At 39.8% G+C, this 5,711-nt stretch overlaps 1 non-coding gene across 1 annotated transcript; it reads right to left on the bottom strand.

Moving 5' to 3' along the window:
- Positions 1-2,199: 2,199 nt before the first annotated feature.
- On the bottom strand, positions 2,200-2,306 carry LOC141709346 (small nucleolar RNA R71). The gene has a single exon (XR_012569929.1). It is a non-coding gene; the product is annotated as a small nucleolar RNA R71 (small nucleolar RNA).
- Positions 2,307-5,711: the final 3,405 nt, after the last annotated feature.

Below are 5,711 nucleotides of genomic sequence, written 5' to 3'. Positions count from 1 at the left end.
GGATTGTTAAATCTTTCTCCCCCTTTTTAATCATCAAGTAGAGTGGAGGTAGAAGTGTGTGTAGCCACCAGCTTTTGCAGCAATTGAGTTTGTTGTGCTTGATATAGTTGGATACCTGTGAGAGTGATAAGTGGCATTTTATACCACTTAGAGTATCTCATAACGGCTTGAATTGGTGTCTTAAACTCGAGTATTTTGTGTATTTGACGCGTTTTCTAGTGTTTTTGCATTTCAGGGTACAACTTGCCTAGATACGTGGATTTCATCAAAATAAGCCTAAGGTAGTGCTTGGAGTCAGTCCCGGGTTGGTGTGCGAAGAATTCAGCCAAAACAGAAGCAAAATAATAATTTTTCCAGAAGGGTTGCAGGCGCCCGCCTGATGAGAGCAGGCAACCGCCTAGTAGCAGGCGCCCGCCTGGAAGGAGGAGACGGCCGCCTGGGTGCATAATTTCAGAATCTGATTTTTAGAATTCGAGTTCTATTGGGCTTCTGTTAATGCTGGTTCTTTTGGGCTATTATATAAACAATCTTGGAAGACGTTTTCAACAACAAGTAACAAGGAGCGAAGGCAAGAAGATCGAGAAGACCGTTTTAGCATGCAAAAATGAAGAAGAGGAAGCATACTTTTATCTTGTGATTCATTTAATTCGTTGTAACAGTGGATGCTAGTTTTCTTTATGCTTTGAACCTTAATACTCTTGTGACGTACTTCATTATTTATTAAGTATTTTTATTAGTTATATTGTTGTGTTTTTATCATGTTTTCATATGAACCCACGGTGACGATGAGTTCTGTTATGGGCTAATTATGATCATAGGATCATAGTGGATTTACTATGGATTTCTTTAGTTAATTGTTTAATACATTGGTATGTGATGATTATATGATATCTAGCATAGGTTGTGCTTATTCATCTTATGTGTGTCGCGAACATGTAAGATAACCTCTTAATCTCTTGTGAAGCGACAGTGAATCTTGAGATTTAGAACTTGCCATGCTAGCATAGGTTCATGTATTGTATGCATGATTAGTAGGTAACTCTAACCGTTTTACTTGCCCTGTGTAATCGTAATGAATAACTTGCACTTAAATCATTATATTGTCAAATTCTGTAGACATATAGGGTCTCAACATAATTGATGCCTATTCAACTTCTATCTTAATTGTGGATGCTTGGTAGAATGGTATTCGTACAATGAAAGTTGGCGTCTATCAGTATCGTGTTGTTCGATTAATATAATCACCATTACATGCTAAGGGTAATAAAAATAACTATTAAATGAAGTAGTAAAGAAGTTATGATCTCATGTGTGTTTAATATTGTTAACTTAAGTGTTTAATTCTCGTAGTTAATATTAGTTAATCAACCTTAATTGTTATTGTCTTGACATTGAAGAATAATCATATATTGGTGAGTAAGTGTTAATTAGATATAATTAATCAGAGTCTCTGTGGGAACGAACTAGAAATCATTCTATATTACTTACGAACGCGTATACTTGCATGAATTATTTAGCGCATGCTTTATGTCTAACAAGTTTTTGGCACCGCTGCCGGGGACTCGGTGTTAATTTATTTAGTTTATGTACTTGCCATCAGTGGTCATTAGGATTCATTGATCAAGACTTGTTACTTACTGCTTCCAGTTGTATTTCAGGTACTTTAGCGAGCGTTTATGCAAACACATTCTCGCATTCGTAAGAGGAATCTGGATAAAGCTGAGGAGACAGATACAGCTCTTGACTTTCCGGAGAAGATAGTTTTTGAAGATTCAGATAAAGAGAGTGAAAAGAAAGAACCTTAAATAATGGGGGATCATATAGTTCAAGCTGATCCAGCTCTTATGGACTTTTCTCGGCCTAAAATTGATGACATTCAGTCAAGCATCATTCATCCGGCTATTCAGCCAATACTTTTGAAATCAAGTCGGGCACTATTTAGATGGTGTAGAATTCTGTTTCTTTCGGAGGTGTTGCGCTGAAGATCCCAACATGCATATCAGGAATTTTTTCGAGATCTGTAGTACTTTCAAATATAATGGTGTTACTGATGAGGCTATCAAGCTGAGACTTTTCCCATTCTCTCTGAGGGACAAAGCTAAGAACTGGTTATATTCTTTACCAACTGGGTCCATCACTACTTGGGAAGATCTTGCGCAAAAGTTTCTGGTGAAGTTCTATCCAATGGCCAAGACTACAGCTATGAGGAGTGCTCTTACTCAGTTTGCGTAGCAACAAGGAGAATCTATGTGTGAAGCTTGGGAGCGCTACAAGGAGATATTGAGAAAGTGTCCACATCATGGTATGTCTGACTGGATGGTGATCACTGGTTTCTTAATAGTTTGGGGGCCCAATCTAGGCCCATGCTCGATGCAGCTTCTGGAGGCACCTTATGGGACAAAAGCTATAATGAGGCCTATAATCTCATTGAAACTATGGCTGCAAACGAGTATCAAAACCCAACTCAAAGGATGATGCCTGGGAAGGTAGCAGATATTCTGGAAGTTGATGCAGCTACAGCTATTGCAGCGCAGCTCCAAGCGCTGTCTATGAAGGTTGATTCTTTAGCCAACTATGGAGTCAATCAAATAGCTATTTTCTGTGAGCTTTGTGCAGGCTCTCATGCTACGGATCAGTGTTCTCTTGTTAATAAATTTGTTCAGTATGTGAACAATTTTCAGAGATCACAGCAGCCTGGGCCCGCTACTTATCATCCTAATAATAGAAATCATCCCAATTTCAGCTGGAGCAATAATCAGAATGTTGTTCAGCAACCATATCAGCAAGCTGCAAGTAAACAGTTTAATCCACCTGGATTCCAGCAACCTCAGCAATTTGCTCAAAGGCAATCATATCCACAACAAGGAGGTGCTGCTCCACCTTTTAGTGCTGATTTTGAGGAGTTAAAGCTTTTGTGCAAAAGTCAGGCTGTTTCTATCAAGACCTTGGAAAATCAAATTGAACAAATAGCCAATGCCTAGCTCAATAGTCAACCTGGCACACTTCCCAGCGATACTGAAGTGCCAGGCAGGAAGGAAGCTAAAGAGCAAGTCAAAGTTATCACCTTAAGGTCTGGAAAAGTTGCTGATGCTGAAAAAGCAAAAGATGGAGAAGTTGAAGTTGTAGATGAAGAAGAAAAGCAAAGGGAGAAAGAGGGGGAACCAAGGAAGACTACTGTTGAACACACTCTGCCTGAGGGTAATACAGGGGAGAAACAGCTCTATCCTCCACCACCTTTTCCTAAGTGATTGCAAAAACAAAAGTTGGACAAGCAATTTGGTAAGTTTCTGGAGGTGTTCAAGAAACTTCACATCAACATACCTTTTACTGAGGCTCTGGAGCAAATTCCTATTTATGCGAAATTCATGAAAGGTATTCTTTCAAGGAAGGTGAAACTTGATGATCTTGATATCGTTGCTCTGACGGAAGAGTGCAGTGCAATGCTATAACAAAAGTTACCTCCAAAGCTTAAGGATCCAGGTAGTTTCACCATTCCTTGCACCATTGGCAAGTTGTCATTCGACAAGTGCCTTTGCGATTTGGGAGCAAGCATCAATCTGATGTCGTTGTCTATCTTTAAAAATCTGAATTTGCCTGATCTGAAGCCCACCTACATGTCTCTATAATTGGCTGATCGTTTGACTACATACCCATGAGGCATCGTGGAGGACGTGCTAGTAAAGGTGGACAAGCTCATCTTTCCTGCAGATTTTTTCATTCTGGATTTCGAGGAAAATAAGAAGATTCCCATAATCTTGGGAAGACCTTTCTTGGCTACAGGCCGTACCTTGATAGATGTGCAAAAAGGTGAATTCACTATGAGGGTGCAAGATCAAGATGTGACATTCAATGTGTTCAATGCGATGAAATTCCCTACGAAAGATGAGGAGTGCTTCAAGGTGGATTTGGTTGATTCTGCAGTTATTTCAGAACTTGATCAGGTGCTAAGGTCTGATGCCTTAGAAAAAGCCTTATTGGGGGATTTTGACAGTGAAGATGATAAAAAAAAATGACCAGTTACAATATCTAAATGCTTCTCCTTGGAAACAAAATCTAGACATGCCATTTGAATCTCTGGGAAATACTGATCTCAAAAATGCTGAGGGAAAGCTCAAACCATCTATTGAGGAAGCACCTACTTTGGAGCTTAAACCATTGACTGAACACTTGAGGTATGCTTTTTTAGGTGATACATCTACTTTTCCTGTTATTATTGCATCTGACCTTTCGAGAAGTGATGAGGACAAGCTCTTGAGGATTTTGAGAGAATTCAAATCATCCATCGGATGGACTATAGTAGATATAAAAGGGGTCAGCCCTTCATACTGCATGCATAATATTCTGCTAGAGGAAGGTAGCAAGCCGACTGTTGAGCAACAGCGAAGGCTTAATCCTATCATAAAAGAAGTGGTGAAGAAAGAAATTCTAAAGTGGCTGGATGCAGGAATTATATATCATATTTCTGACAGTTCTTGGGTGAGCCCCATGCAATGTGTACCTAAGAAAGGAGGTATTACTGTGGTAGAAAATGAGAAGAATGAGCTCATCCCCACTCGAACAGTCACGTGATGGAGGGTATGCATGGACTACAGAAAGTTGAATAAAGCCACGAGGGAGGATCACTTCCCTCTTCCATTTATTGATCAGATGCTTGACAGGTTGGTTGGTCATGAGGATTATTGTCTTCTGGACGGCTATTCGGGATATAATCAGATTTGCATTGTACTAGAAGATCAAGAGAAGACTACTTTCACTTGTCCATTCGGCACGTTTGCTTTTTGTAGAGTTTCTTTTGGCTTATATGGTGCACCTTCAACTTTTCAGAGATGCATGATGGCGATTTTCTCTGATATGATTGGAAATAATGTCGAAGTGTTCATGGACGACTTCTCTGTCTTTGGACATCCGTATGATGATTGCTTGAATAATCTCCGTTTGGTGCTCAAATGGTGTGTGGAAACCAATCTAGTGCTCAATTGGGAAAAAATATCACTTCATGGTGCAGCAAGACATCATTCTTGGGCACAAAGTCTCTAGTAAAGGTCTTGAGGTAGATAAAGCCAAGGTGGGCGTCATTGAAAATCTTCCGCCACCTATTTCTGTGAAAGGAATCCGTAGCTTTCTTGGTCATGCGCATATTTATCAGCGTTTCATCAAGGACTTCTCTAAATATCTAAGCCGTTGTCGTAACTTGCTCGAGAAAGATGTGCCTTTCAAATTTGATGATGAATGTTTAGCAGCATTCGAGACTCTCAAGAAGAGTTTAATCACCGCACCAGTTATTACGGCACCTGATTGGAGAGAACCTTTTGAGATGATGTGTGATGCAAGTGATTATGCAGTGGGAGCAGTTCGTGGGCAGCGAAAGTCTAATATCTTTCATGTGGTCTACTATGCTAGTAAGACGCTAAATGGAGCCCAAATGAACTACACCACCACTGAGAAGGAGCTATTGGCTATAGTTTTTGGTTTCAAAAAAATTTGATCTTATCTACTTGGGACAAAGGTGACAGTGTTCACTGATCATGCTATCATCCACTATCTGGTCTCAAAGAAGGATTCGAAGCCTAGACTTATTCGTTGGGTTCTCTTGCTACAGGAATTCGAGTTAGAGATCAAGGATCGAAAAGGTACTGAAAATCAAGTAGCTTTCCATCTCTCTAGATTGGAGAATCCAGATTCTACTTCACATGATAAGACATTGATCAATG

This window comes from Apium graveolens, chromosome 2, assembly GCF_009905375.1.
Source record: "Apium graveolens cultivar Ventura chromosome 2, ASM990537v1, whole genome shotgun sequence".
Classification (NCBI taxonomy): Eukaryota; Viridiplantae; Streptophyta; class Magnoliopsida; order Apiales; family Apiaceae; genus Apium; species Apium graveolens.
Note: the sequence above shows the minus strand (reverse complement) of the source record. Positions and strands in the feature narration are given on the sequence as shown.